The sequence below is a fragment of the Micrasema longulum genome, unplaced genomic scaffold (assembly GCF_059751315.1).
Source record: "Micrasema longulum isolate JH-2025_06_02 unplaced genomic scaffold, ASM5975131v1 h1tg002257l, whole genome shotgun sequence".
Taxonomy (NCBI): Eukaryota; Metazoa; Arthropoda; class Insecta; order Trichoptera; family Brachycentridae; genus Micrasema; species Micrasema longulum.
This window is the reverse complement of record NW_028279415.1, coordinates 54,642-70,638: the sequence shown is the minus strand read 5'-3', so window position 1 is coordinate 70,638 and position 15,997 is coordinate 54,642. Positions and strand designations below refer to the sequence as shown.

At 31.7% G+C, this 15,997-nt stretch overlaps 1 protein-coding gene across 1 annotated transcript in view; it reads right to left on the bottom strand.

Moving 5' to 3' along the window:
- The window catches only part of LOC148272656 (uncharacterized), a 141,658-nt gene extending 129,822 nt beyond the window's left edge, over positions 1-11,836 (bottom strand). Inside the window, exons 1-2 of the mRNA XM_088239752.1 lie at positions 11,473-11,836; positions 6,066-6,269 (exon numbers count right to left, since the gene is read on the bottom strand). The gene's annotated coding sequence lies outside the window, so the exon portion shown is untranslated. The remainder of the gene's footprint in view (positions 1-6,065; positions 6,270-11,472) is intronic.
- Between the last annotated feature and the right edge of the window lie 4,161 nt (positions 11,837-15,997).

The window sequence follows — 15,997 nt, the reverse complement described above, 5'->3', positions numbered from 1 at the left end:
CATTTCGACCTAGCAACTCTTTCCAAATGCCCAAAGCTCCCTGTTTTGATTCATATGATTTAATTTGTTACTTAATATCTAAGACTAATCCCCAGTATCGCTCGCTCCATGGGTTTCTGTATAACTCTCAGTTATACGCACTTTGTTGAATAATGTGATAGTCTCAAACCCAGACGTGAGTACCGGCAAAACACAGAAATCAAAAATTTAAGATTGATAGGGATTCGAGCGTTTTTCAAAATATGGCAAAGTTTTCCAAAAGCTGAGAGAGCCAACACTTCGGTTGATCTCTGTTGTTTGATGTACCTTGCCAAGGACGATTTTGCGGCCGCAATATACAAATTTATAAACTGCCTCTATGGGAATATTATCTATGCATACATCTCCTTACAGGAGTACGTGCAGTCACTTTAGTTTTATTCAAGTTCATGCGTAGTCCCATTTTTTGAAAGGTATGTTCAGCTCTTGTACCATGATATATTTTATAGTATATTGTCTACTCTAGTATATAGTGAAATAGAACCAGAATCCTGAACGAGTGCTTTCGACTCGATGGCTACACCCAGGTTTAAAAAAATCCTGAAAAAGGAAATCGAATGGGAATAAGTCAGTCTCGTAGTGTAGAGGTTAACGTATTCGTCTGCCATACTAGAGGTCACGGGATCAATTGAACATAGTTATACAGAAAGCAGCCAGCCATAGAAAAGTGAAACTGAGATAATAGCACTTCTGTGAAAAGGACGAATAATCGAATCTACACAACAGTTGGAATGTTTTCGCCTTTTGACAAATGATAAACAAAGAATACATTGGTTTTTTTAATGTTACGAACAAGAATTTAATTACGTATTTGACCAGTTTATATGATTTTTAAAATACCGTAAGATTATTTCAGTGCTGTGGGTGCTTTCTGCGAATTGAGAAATGCCGTTTTTGTGATCGACACTTTTTTTTTAAAGGTGATTATAACAGTTTTTTGTATGAAAGCGACCTGGCAGTTTTTAGCAGAACATAGAATAGACCTTACTGCAGCCGATAACAGCAAAATCTCATTTTTTCAAAATTGTGGACTGGCTGCTTTCTGCATTAGTACGTTCAATTCATGGTAGGATTGACGTGAAATATTTATTTAAAGGTGCTTTAACACTGCAATATTTCACTGTCCCTGGAAGGTTACCTGAAACTGATCACCTTACTTTCATGTGACTGAATCGGAATGCGTTGCATCTGGTTTTCCGATGTAGTGCTCTATGTACCATCGGGTGTGAGGGGTAAAATGAAATGTATCGTATAATGTGATTCTGCAAACGGTTTTTCTTTTTATTTCTTCTAAAAATTAACGTACAGTGTGTGCAGTATGCACTTAGTGTACGAATAATATTAATCTAAATGTAAAATACCTTGAGATGAAACTACTTTTTTCTTAATACGATGTGTAATAGCAACGTCACACTACCTTTACGTGGATGAACATACATATATACACATCATGTATATGTTCATAATATAATGTGTTCAAACATACCTACACAAACAGTATACGCCAGGGGTTCTCAATCTTTTTGGTCAAATGTCACATTGACTGTTCTGCAAAGTCTGACAAACGAAACCCCTAGTTGACTGTATCAACATATTTTTATAAACAATTTTAGTATATTCATACACAACAATATTTTTTTTCTAATTTTTGTGGACCGTAACTGTATTTCGAACCGTAGAAAATTATTAAGATTATCATATTACAACAGAGATTCATATTCTCTTTTCATAAATACACTCCATCTCTGTTGTAACATAGCGTTTTTCATCATTCACGGGTCAGAGGTCCGAGATTCAAACGCCGCTCTGCCACAACTTGATTCCCATTTTCAACTAGCCAATGATATGAAATGAGCCCTTAAAATGCAGAGACTTCAACATTATCTTCTTAAAGAGGTTCTCTTCTCTTTCAATGAAATAAAAAAATAAAAAATGAATAAAAAAATATGTTTGAAGCACTAACTTTGTGGTTATTCATTATAATAAAACAAATATAAAACAACTTTTTTTTTTCTACTGACCGATTTCAAAGCCACTCAAGCTGCTTTATCAAGGCATAATTTAGTAATTATACCATAGTAATTTCATTATTGTTATTTTTTCGAAATTAATAAAGAATCCAACAAAGATAAAGAACCATATTGAGAATAAAAAATTAAAGTCTAGTCATTTACAAGGGTTATAACCTGTCATTGACTAGCAGAAAGGCGAATGTCATACAACGTTTAACATTGAACATTTTCATTCACTAGCAGAAGAGCGAATGAAACACAATGTTTAACATTCGACATTTTGGCTATGTTTGAAAATACATTTTTCATTCATTCTTTGGTGATTCTTGTGAAATAGAAAGATCTAAGACATTCAAGGAAACGGATAGCATTTTACAAATCATTTCGAGTACTAAAATACCATGCAATTTACAAAGATTTTTACATACTCAAAATACTGTTGACTTCTTATTTCTTTTTTTAATACTCTATGTTTCGGCGGTCTAATTTGCCGAATTTTTAATAATAATAATAAATATTTATTAACCATAACATACAATATCATACAATAATAATAACAAAGGTATACATAGTTAAATGGCGGACTTATTGCCACTAGTAATTTATTACAGTCTAATAAAAACTAAATAAAAAACACAATAATAAAAATTAACTTTTAAAAAATAAAAATAAAAATAAAGTTTAGAAAACACACACAGTTCAAACATTATACAACATTATGGTGTTTATTGCTTATATGTGCTCATAGACCGGTTTTGGCCCGCGGGCCGTAATTTTAAGACCCCTGCATACAAGATAGAAACGTATATATCTACGCTGCTAGAATAACTGATTATCTCGGACGGTAAATTACCATTACGGTGGCAAAAGTGCGCTAATAATGCTACGAAAAATGTTCCGAACGAATATTTACATTCAAACATTTTGTTTTAATATTCTTGGCTGGATTATTCTGTGAGTCGAATCCGGAGGCTGGTTTTAATGCAATCTTGTCCGTTTGTAAATCCCGGTTATAAAATATTGTGTTTCTTAAACAGGACACTAGACACATAAAATAATGGTTTTCCTTTCCGTCCTTATTCTTGAATCACCCTCTCAACTCCTATCCAAAGTACCTTTTTCATCTTTAACTCACATCTTCCACGCTTCCATGCGGCTCGATTACAGCATCATCTCTCATCCACTTCCAAATACCTTTCTACAATATCTCTGTTTACATCCTGTCTGAAGCAACATGTCCTTTCTCTTCCTTAACCTCTCCTCCTTACCTCTCTCTTTATTCCTTTTTGCTTATTGAATACTCATCATCATTCCCTTTCCACACCTTATGGTGCATAGGGCACTGCATTGGCACACCAATCGCAGCGCAACCACACTGGCTCAGTATCAGGCATAGAAGAAACATTCGCATTCTATCACTTCTTCAAAATATTTTTAATAATCCTACTTCGCCTGTTTATCTGAGAGAGCTCTTCTAACCTTTATCACAACATGGACTATCTTTTCATTCTAGTAACGAGAGAACCCTTTTAATACCCTTTCATCGCTCTAATTTTCTTGCCTCCTCTTTCACAGTAGTAGCTGCTCGATTGTGAAATAATCTACCCACTCATGTTAGAAACGCCCCTTCTTTATTTACATTACAAGATTGAAATGTCAGTATCTAAATATTTAAGTTGTTATTTTATTCTTCTTCTTTCCTTCCCAACCCCTCTGCTCTCTTCATAGTATAGTGTTAATATTTTATATATTTAAAGTTGATCTTTGTTTTTAATTTTGTATTAAATCAATGGATTCAATATGTCCATGTACTTGTAATTTTCTCAAACTGAACGGTTTGAGTAGGTGGGAAGAAATTGCCTTAAGGCAATATGCCCGCCCTTATTTTATTTCATTTTCATTTTTTTTTTTGCACCACAACAGGCCAGGAGGCCCAATTACAGCGGTGAATTACATCACAGAACACCCAGGCTTAAGAAAAATCACATTTAATATTTGTGTTCTCACCGGGAATCGAACCCGGAACCTTCCGTCTGTGAGTCAAGCGTCTTGACCACTACACCACGGAGGCCGCCATATGAATATAAATATATCGTATATGTATATAAAGTGTTAAATAAATAAATAAATATCTTTAAAAATTTTGTTACATGATGGTAAGATGATCGGTCACACGCTTCAAGTACCAGTCCCGGGACTGGTATATTTTTTATTGTAAAAACACCCTTTTAAATAAATAATTCATATCAACCATGTCGGAAATCGAACCCGAGACCTATTGCGTGGTAGGCGAACGCGCTGACCATTACACCACGAGGCACGAGATTCAAATTAATTTGTAAACAAATATTACATATAATATTTTTTTTTTAAATTTAAAAAAATATTTTTTTATTTGGAATTTCAGTGTTTTTTTTATAAATCGCGATTGTTTTTATAAAAATAAGTTTAAAAAGTTGTTACATTTTTATGTATCGTATTATCATCGCTATGATTTTTTAAAGTTTCGTAATTTTGAAATCTCTCCGCCCGTGACGTCACAAGTTGTCCTCGATAAGTTGTGCTGACATTTAAAAGAAGATTCCCGTAGCTGTCAAAACACACTCAACCTTCGAAAAAATGGCCTCTTGAAAACCGGAAATCAATCATAACACATGACAACATATATCACTCTTTTTTTGAACATTTTTAAAGTAATGAGGATCTATGAAATACTGTCCAGTAAAAAAAAAAATTTTGCTACTTATCAATCGCATAAAAAATATTTTTAAATTTGCAATTTGGCCACGCCCCTAATACGTCACGATTCATGTTAATTTTCAACTTTGTTCCTAACCGTTAAAATTTTTATGGAACATCGTCACAAATCTTGACGTCATAACAATCTATGCCAAACATGTCACGTTTTTCTAGTGACATATTTTTTATATATATTTTTTTTTAATTATATATGATAACATTTCTCCAATGATTTTGAAAATACAATGAATTATTCTAAATCCATTTCAAATACATTTATCCGTATTTGTAATATGTGATATTTCCCCATTGGTCCGTTATTTTTCACACGCTTTTTGACGTTTCAAAGTAGTTTAATTTTCATAAAACCATTTTTATACATTTTCAAAAAACTTTACCGTACACAATCAAATGCTCTAATTTTAACAGCGTGCAAGAAACATTTTTATATCCCATTTCCCGTGGAACTGAACTTCCTCATTGACATTGACCCTGGACAAAATGTTAGCAAGGTTAAAATGAAATATGACATGACCCTTTTAGATCTTTTATTTTATTTATTTATTTATTATTATTATTATATTACATACACAAAATTATAATTTATGTAAAGTTGCTTTGACTGTCTAAAACTAGGGTTTCCTAGGACAGCGGTGTCCGTATTTTAACGGCCGTAGTGAACGGTGATGCAGTGGACAGCCGTCGTAACGGTGACTAGAGTGTGGTTTCCTAGGAAAACGGTATTATCAACACCATTTAACACCGTTTCCCTAGGAAACCACTCTCTAGTCGACGTTACGACGGCTGTCCACTGCATCACCGTTCACTACGGCCGTTAAAATACGGGCACCGCTCTCCTAGGAAACCCTAGCTTTACTAGGGTTATTTACCCCGTTCTAAGACAGTAAAAAAATATATAAAACAGTAATCAATATATAGAAATAGTTATAAAGATACAGGACAAAGTGAAAAACAAAGTAAAAAATGGATTAAAAACATGGTTAAAAATGTAGTAAAAACATAGTAAAATGTAATAAAAACATAGTAAAATTGTAGTAAAAACATATGAAAAATGTAGTAAAAACATAATAAAAACGTAGCAAAAAAAATTATAAAAATAAAGTAATCTATGCAGTGAAAACATAGTAAAAACCATTAAAATATATAAATATGTCTATAAAAATATTTTGAAACTCAGTAAAATGCGAAATAAAAACAGAATACATAGTAAGAAACAAGCTACAGAATCATGCCAAAAGTAAGATTTTTCTTTACCTTTAAATTCGCTCGGTTTTGTGGTGTGCTCCGATCCTCCTCACGTGTAAAGCTGTTCTTTCACGCTACCACTTTTAATTCAATTATGGTCACAACAATTCGTGGTTGACAACGAACAGCAAACAACAAACAACACTCGCGTATTATGTCACTTGTTTTTTTATTTTAACGGACTTAACCACAAATAATCTCGCATTTAACTACCTAAAAAACACATTTATTATATCAAATTTATAAGCGATAGTATAAAACAAAAATACTCATTGAAAACATTGTGTATGTAATTTTAGAAATATTTATTGAACAAAAAAATAGTAAAATAATTTTAAAATTCGTCAAAATCAAGAAAGGAGGCCTGCGTTGGTTTGGACATGCAGAGCGAATGTACAGTGAAAGAATGCGAATGTTAATGGATGCGGAAATAGAGGAAGACAGAAGAAGACCGAGAAAGACATGGCATTACCAAATCCAACAAATACTTGAAGATGGACATGTCGAAAATCGAAATAATCGGCGGGCGTGCATGAAGATGTATGAATGTAGAGGAAGCAAGATCTGTATGCAAGGATAGTGATGTAGCGATATATCCTCTCTGCCTGCCCGGACGGAAACGGCGTGGTTGTTTGTGTGTTTTTGTTTTGTTAGTATAATTTTAAAATTAAAATCAAAGATTGATTTGAGTCTACTAAAACAAAAAATTGTACAATTGTTTCCCCTTTTTAGGGTATTTTCAAACAAATGTGTAAATTAAGTGTAAATATTTGTAGTTATAATATGAAGTTCTACAAGATAAAACCAAGTTAATAAATAAATAAATAGAAACATCATTACAAGACGTCACTTCCCACTATGGGAAACCAGATTTAAACAAATAAAATATCGAGAGCACACATGGAAAACTAACAAGTATTTTTTTTTAGATGTTACCTCTTACTGAAAAAAAAACTAAGTCCACTAATTTTTTTAAAGTTTTTTTTTTAACTAATAGTTGTATTGTACTTACAAAATAAACTCAAAATCAAAAGTGTACTAAATAGAAAAACTATTAGTTTGTGACTATGTAAAAATTTCCATCTTGATTGATGCGACAAACTCAGGCAGCGCTATTTTATATTAAAAAATCTAGTACCTGCTAATTATTATCTTCGACTTGACAATAAATTTATCTCTTTTGATATGTTTTGCTGTAAAAAAAAGCAAACATCAAAACTCCTAGTCCGACGCATAGATTAAGGACTAAGGGGCTGACCCCAAGTAAATAGGACACAGCCAGAAGGAAAAGTAATATTTTGCTTTTTAACATCAATATTAAAATAAATACTTTTATTATATGTAGAATAATTTTCTCAAAATCATTTGGTCTTCGAGTTCCCGTTACTTTTTTGATTTATTTATATGTTTAAAAAAAAATGTTTGTACATGTTAATTTTGAATAACATTAATTTGTATTTTACAATTTTATAAATTTACAAATTTTAAAAGCCCCCTGAAACTGTTAAAAATACAAAAAATGCAATAAATTAATAACAATACTTCTTCTGATAAATGGCAATAAATATTTTAATAAAACTATTTATCCACTGTTTTACGTCTTCGGATTTCGAGACGCATCCGTGTATTTGTCTGGACACTGAATTATTTACTATAATCAGTCCCGTACGTGTTGGCTTCTAATAACATGGGTCCTATCAGCACCTTGGTTTTATATATTTGTGCAACTAATGTGGTGAAGGAGTAGGTATAGTGGGATTTGCGAGTAAGCGTACTTAGTGTCCTGACGAAGAGACGGGTAGGTCTTTAAACCGGTAGACATAGAAAAGTCGGGAAGCTCTTTTTCTCCACAAAAATCAACGGATGTCTTAACATAGGCAGAACGGTGAATGTTGCACAGAGTGCAAAGTGGCTACTTAAACCGGCCAATGACATGTCATAAGCACAGTAATTGTTTAAGCTTCCATATTCCCATCTTAAAAATGTTTTCCCTCTCTGTGTCAATTAATTTAGATTCGAATAATCCGTTTATACCGCATGTCTTTGAATGTTGAGTCATTTTTGTTAAAAAGAAGTGGTTGCAAATTTGAAAGTACCTATATTTATTTTTTATGCCAAAAACGATGAATAATTTAAAAAAACATTGTTATTAGTTTGTCTCGAGACACTATATTTAATATTTTCATGCAAGTATTGTTGAAACTAAAGTCATGTTAGATTCAAATATTTTATTATTATAAAAGTACATTCATTTTATGGAAGTTCATTGTTTGGAAGAGAAATTTAAAAATGGTGATACGAATTCAACAATATGCACTTTTGATATTTTGTGTAGAACAGATTTCATGCATATCTTTTACTCGTGAACACCTTATAAGATATCGCATCATGAGTACTTTAGTGTATTAAGTTAAAAAAAGAGACATTTTTGAGATAAGCACCCTAACAATTTTGCTCAGAATTTTTTACTCTGCTTTACCAATGTCATTTTTAAAATAAGTTAAATACCTCTAAATAATTATATAATAACACTACAGTATCAATTATACAAACATTAAATAATAAAAAGAGGTTTAGTGCTTTACTATATTGTGAGAACATCATACACTAATGCATTTAGATGATAAATATTATTGGTGCAATGGTGTAGTAGACAGAGATAATTTAAATTTTAGAATTTCGTTTTTTTTTGCACATATTACAGTTGTGAATTACAACATATCACAAACAGGCTTGAGAAAAATCATATTCAATTTTGGTGTTTTGGCAGTCAAAATAGGCTGAATGTTGTTGAAATGTGATCTCTCAGGTGAATGTATGGTAAAACGATGGATTATAGGTGCCTAAATGTCGAGATCCCTGCATTATGTAAGCCTTAGACTAGCATTATCGACAAAATCAAAAAATGAGAGCTGCGTTGGTTTAGATATTAAGAGCGTGTAGACAAGAGGAGCTATAAGGATTTAGTTGCAAAATGTTGATGGATGCAGAAAACGGAGAAGACTTAGAAAGACATCGCATTACATTCATTCAACGAATACTTGAAGATGGACATGTCAAAAGTCGGAATGATCGACATTTGTGCATAAGAAGATGCATGAGTGTAGAGGAAACAAAGACTGTATGCAAAGACAGGGTAATATGGCGTTCAATCCTGTCTGCCTACCACCCCTACCAAAAAACAGCCAAATGATTTGTTTGTTTAACAATATTATTTCATAACACAGTAAACCGGCGACCATGCCACTTTCACAAGTTAGTTATATTGAGAAGCGTTCGAAAAAAACAGAACGTATTTTCAAACATTATCATCGTTCAGAGAGGCTTTTGTGAAAACTAGGACAAGTGACATCTAGCCCCAGTTTCCCCTACGTATGTTTATTGTTAATTATATTTTTAAATAATTTTTCAAACCATGATAATTCTGTTACTGAATTTGCAAACTTCAACGAAGTAATGTAATGTCTATAAAGTGAAATTTCAGTACATTGGATTGAATGGATAAATAAGTACTTATTTCCCGGAAAGGACAGCATTTAAATAATAGGAGAGAAAGTACACTGTTCTGTCAAATAATATTATGACACATTTTCAAACGATTCGTAATATAAATTTTAATAGGGAAATCGACATAAACAAGAATTATTAAAAACATGCCATTTTCATGAGCTTGATTTTGCAAAAGTAATTTATGGTTTTAGTCAATTACAGACTGGACCTTTGGTTTTAAAAATCATAACATAAAAAAATATCTTATAATTTTTTTAAGTCATAAGAATATTTGGTGATTTTAAAGAAAGTTAATATTTACTTATAATTCAAAATGGAAAATTAAAAAAAATTGTTTTTCAAATATTAATTTTATGTTAATATTTAGTTATTTTTTTACGATTTGCAACTATGTTGAAGCGCAGGAATGATGTCCGAATAGTTATCGTATTTGTACACAGCGTTACCAACCCTACCGATTTTTAAATAGATCTACTGATTTTGGGAGCAATGTACCGATCTACCGAATTTGACGGTAACTCTACCGATTTTTTAATATTTCGGAATATTGGCAAATTTAATGTCTTAATAGCAGCCACCCCCTTTCCCCGCCGCTTATCGGGGTTTTTGAACTGTTTAAAACTGTTAATAAAATAATAGTTTTTGGCAGCGTAATTTGTCACAGGTAACAGTTTAATTATTTTTGTGAAAATGTTTTAGCTGATAACGAGTCTACCTATTTATTTTTCAGAATCTACCTATTTATTTTTTAGAATCTACCGATTTTAGCTTGGTAGTGGTTGGCAACGGTGTTTGTACATCTGATTACGTATGTTGTACTTGTATTTATGTCCCTTAGTAGGTATTTACAAACACTAATTATATTTAAAAAGAACCACGTTTTAAAATTATATTTTTTTTTAGTATAACGATAATAAGACAATAGAAAAAAAATATTAATGAAACGTTACTTGTATAAAATTTTTATCGAACTTTTTCTTGCAAAAATTAGAACGTTTTTTTCGATATTTGGTTGATTTGAAAAAAATATGAAAACACATTATGTAGAACCAAATAAATCATTTGAGTTAAAAAAGTCAATTTTTTAAAATCTGTTTTATTTTTTAGTAAACGATTTCAGGATTTCTAAAGTAAGAATGCCTTGAACTTAGAACAGTCTGTTTTATAAAAAAAAATAAGTGATCAATGAGTTGCCAGAAAGTCTCAGAGAAGCTTAAAGCGTCTCCACATTTAAAAAATGTGCATGCATTGGTTAAAAAATATAACATAATATTTATGTAATAATATCATGTGTAAAATGAGTTCGTAAAATGTTTAATAACATGAAAATCTGTTGATTCTCGATTTTATTGTACCTTTAGCTACCTACAAACTTAAATAAAATAATAACCTTTAAAATTCACCCCATGTCTAGTTTTCAGCAGATCTGTTTTATTTCGATAACAATACAATTCAATTAATATTTATTATTATGTGGTATTGATTTTTTAAAAAGTAATTGTATTTAAATTTCTGTACTTATCTACAGCTGAGTCGGCGTAAATATTTTAAAATGAATGGGGAATAACTGATCATTTTTGCTAATTATAATTTCCAAAACAGATAACGCCGCAGAGCAAGGTTAGTTGAAAGATGTAAACGAAGGGTTAATAAATACTGTACTGAATCGTGACTCGTTTAATGAAACTTTCTTGACTGAAAAATGCCGTCTTCAACAGTCAACTGTTTTGCCTAGTGAGTGCATGAAGTGTTACATGGTGAAGAAATATAGTTTATCTAAATCAACCATAGTACTAAAAGAGCCCAAGACAACGTACACCTGACATCGTCATGAAAACACGTGTCGTAATGTAGGTACATCATAAAACGGTTGATTTTTAATCAATTCAACCAATTGTTTGTTTACCTTTTTTAAGCTGGTACTCGCGATAGTTTATTCAATTCTGTCGCAATTTTATCGACTGAGTAGAAAAGCAAAACAAAAACAACGAACATCGAACTCACACTGTCACTTGTCAAACAACTTTTCTCAAAACTTTAAACTTTTCGAAATGTTTATGTTGCGATTTATATAACCTTAAATTGCTCAAACAACACAGATACACTACATTTGATAACGATTCTTGTGGACTTGGGATATTTGCATAATGGCGGGATTTCGAATTAAAGCTACGATCTCTTTTCCGATGTCATATTCAATCACGCAGTCCGTAGGAATATGCGGCCGCGTGTATATACTCCTTCCCCGACGGCGACCCGCCATGTACTGCTTAGCTGAACTCAGCGGCTTGCGAGTGAGAATTGAGAATTTCGGTTTACCTACCATGATTTTAAACTGTTTTGTAAAAGCGCGCGCGCGCAAACAGCGCCATCTATTTTTCAAGAGAGGAAATTCCGATTGCGTAGATCGCTAAGTGCCCTTCATACAAAGCAGAAGAAATATAGAAAAATTTCATTATTAAGTAATATTTTTATCCATGTACCTTTACATTTTTTATGTTCTTAAAAAAAAGTTTATTGAATTACCTAATCACACCATTGTTACTTAAAATGTTATAATCGTTAATTAAAATTATTGTTGTTTTTAATATAAAATTGTTACAATAAAAATAATATGTTCTAACATCGCATAAATGAATGTACGGTATCTACATAAAATAAAATAAATTACAATACCCACAGTTAATAATATAATTGTACAATCTTTATTACAATATGGAGTTGTTGGATCTGGTGGTGCATATGTCAATATATTAAACCCTCTTAAAATAGTACAAAGATTAATTATCAAAGTAAGTTTAAAGAAACCTTCAACATTCAACACCGAACATCTACATAAATTATTTAAAGTTCATACAGTAGACACTATTTAAAAAATAAATTATATTACACAAAGAAGAAAAAATAAACAAATTTGAGATGAATTCATCATAATATCGAAATTCTTAAATTCCACACAAGTCATGGTCAAAATAGTTTTGGTTTCAAAGGAATAAAAAAATACAACTATCTAAAAACTATTAAAACTAATATATTAGTAAATAAATTCAAAGTAAACTAAAATACATTTTTAGAACCCGAGTAAAAACAGCTTTCTGTTTTAATAAGCATTTTTATTTTCTTTCTATTTCGTATAATTTTAATTATTTTCTCTTGTGTATTCGAAATGATGTAACTTCAAATTACTCAATGAATATTACATTGTAAGTCATTCTCCAAGCAAAGGAGCAAGTTTCTTTTTTGGAAATTAAATCTATAACATTACAAAATTATAAACGTAGATTGAATAGAAAAAAATCATATATCAATCATGTATATTAATCAATTTTTAAAAAATAATTTGAATAGCATAAAAAAAATTTCGAATAAAAATAGTTTTAGAAAACATCCGTATAATTTATTATTTTCTTAGCTTGAGTTTTGTTTTTAAATTTTCATTTGTGCGCAAGACGCTGCATTAGTAAATAAAATACAGCGTAGTTTGATAATCTGTACATGAAGGTAACATCACCTGATCATTCTTACGCTTGGGTACCAGTCCAGGAACAGTGGAATATTGCAGTTAAAATCAATATTTCTCGTCCACCCTTCAAGAAATCGAACCCAGGACCTCAATAATAGTAGGCGAACACATCCACCACGCGAACTCGGGTTCATTTAAGATGCCTGAAAACACTGACAATCGTCAAATGGTCAATTTCATGTGTATAGTCCTAATCCACCCGGACCGGTAAAATTAAGGTGGATCGATTCTTATTTATTATTTTCTTTTTTCGGGTTATTTATTTAGTTTTTACTTACATGTAAAGAAAAATGCAACAGGAAATCGAGTAGAGATTAGTCCTCGTGGTGTACTAATTAGTGCGTAACCTGTCATTAAATAAACTAAATAATAATTATAAAATAATTGTCAATCCGCTCTGTATTATTTGATCAGGTCAGGTGGGTTTTTACTGTGGCGTGAAAACGACCATCAAAAAAAAAATAATAATCCAATTCGGCCCCGATATAACAGAACATATTAAAAGCAACCAATGACAGGTCGTAAGCCCAGAAAACGCCTAAAATTTCATATTCTATTTGTGCGAAATGAGAAACACGTTCGGGGAGATGTTTTAAAGGGAAAGGGGGAACCGAACATGGAAGGGGCAGGGATTTTAGAGGGGACATTTTAAGAGTCCTAAGGAACACTTGCGCAAAAAAACAAAACTGTAGTATTTTTTAAGGTTGATGTCTAATTTGCCTGAGATAAATAATAAAATATTAACAATATTCTAAGTCTATCCATTTTATTGAAGACAAGAACTGGTCCAAGAAGAAGTATATAAATTAAAAAATATTTTTAAGCGTTAAGTATGTAGGTGAAATAATTCTGTCAGAATGTCACCCGCATCAATAAAGCCATCCCTGTTGTAATTTGTTAATCTTAATGACTCCCGAGGGGGTGAAAACCAGTCTTTTGTCTACAAACATTTGGACAAACTCAAATATTGTAATGAAACCAACTGGTCCAAGCAGAAGTTTAAAAATTGGAAAATTGTTTTCAGGCGTTGCCTAGTATGTGAAATAATTCAGTCAGATGAATCTCTTCATAACAATAAAGGTATAGCTCTTTAACTTCACTAAAATCAACAAATGGAAGAATTGAAGAAATATGGATGTTCAAACATAGGAAAAATGGTGAATGTTACACAGTGTGTAAAGTGGCCACTTAAACCAGCCAATGACAGGTCATAAGCCCTGTAAATACCTAGACTTCCATATTCCCTTATTTAAGGTATTCTCCATCCCTGTTGTAATTTGTTAAAGGTTTTAGCTCTTTAACTTTGCAAAGACCAACAGGTGGAAAAATTTAAGGAATATAGATGTTCAAACATAGACATAATGGTAATGTTACATAGTGAATAAAGTGGCCACTCAAACCAGCCAATGATAGGTCATAAGCCCTGTAAATGCATAGACTTCTATATTTTCAACATAAAATGTTGTTCATCTCTGTTGTGATCTATTAAAAATAAAAGTAACTTTCTCAAACCTGGGTGTTTTCTGTTGTGATTCATTACTAGAATTTGACATTATTGCCGCTTGTGGTGCAAGAATAAGATCAAATTATGATACTTTAAATATTAAATAAGTTCGTAATGGTGTATTCTGACTGTACTGAAGGAACATTTCCCAGTTTAGCTAAGGAACAAAAATGATTACATTTATCCTGGAACTATGCCACAACTATTGTTGCCAAATATAGCGAAAATGTAGAGTCAACGTTCTTCCGCGAGAGCCATTTTAATTAATATTCATAATGGCGTTACCAAAAATTTTTTTAGGGCCTAAATCAAAAGTTACGGCTTTATTTCTTGTTTTCGGCTGACTTATACAACCACCAATTTATAAAAACGAAAATAAATTTTCTGAAACATAATTATAACGTATATCAACAAGAAATTAACAAGCGTATTAAGTTTTCAAGGACAATAACTATTTCCAGAAGAGGAGTTAAGGACTGGATTTTCCTTAGTGGGAGGGATTTGAGTAGGAAACTCCTTGATGATTTTCCGAATGTTTGAGTTTGCTGTTTACCTTATTGATGTGCCATATATACATTTTTTTAAATTATTGTTATGTTTCTGACCCAATATAATATTTGTGACTGTATACTCGTATGTCTGTGTCAACGAATTACTCGTCCCAACTCACCCTAGAAATGTTAGTCCCATGGTGTTGGGACTTATGTCCAAAAAAATGTGTAATAAACTACTAGTAATTAAATGAAAAAATTTAAAAATATGAATCAATTTATTTATAATTTAAGAAACATTCGGTTCACAAAACAGAAAAAAGCAATTGTGTTTTCCTACAATATCCATGTTCTTTGTGTAAATTACGAATTATCTGAGAAATGTTTTAGTATCAAATGCATTTTTGAAAAACGTATTACAACATAATTGGAAAACGTTTGAAAGAAGGAAATGTGGAAGTCTAGGCATTTACAGGACTTATGACATGTCATTAGCAGGTTTAAGTGGCCGTTTTACACACTGTTACATTCAGCATACTACTTTTCTTTGAAGAGCATATTTCTTCAAATCTTCTTTCCGTCGATTTTTAGAAAGTTGATGTGATGAGGGCGATCTTTATTGATGGGGGTGAAATTCATCTGAATGAAATATTTCACCTAATAGGAAAAACCTAAAAACATTTTTTCATTTGATTCCTTATCTTTAACCAGTTGGTGTAAAGCTGTAAATAACAAATATTTTGAGTTTGTCTAATTGTTTGTAGACGCATAATAGATTTCACCCCCCATGCAGTTGTTAAGAAAACATATAACAATAGAGACAGCGGGAATATTTTAGAGTTAAAAGCATGGAAGTCTTGGCATTTACAGGGCTTACGACCTGTTGATATAGGCTGTTCTAAGTGGCCACTTT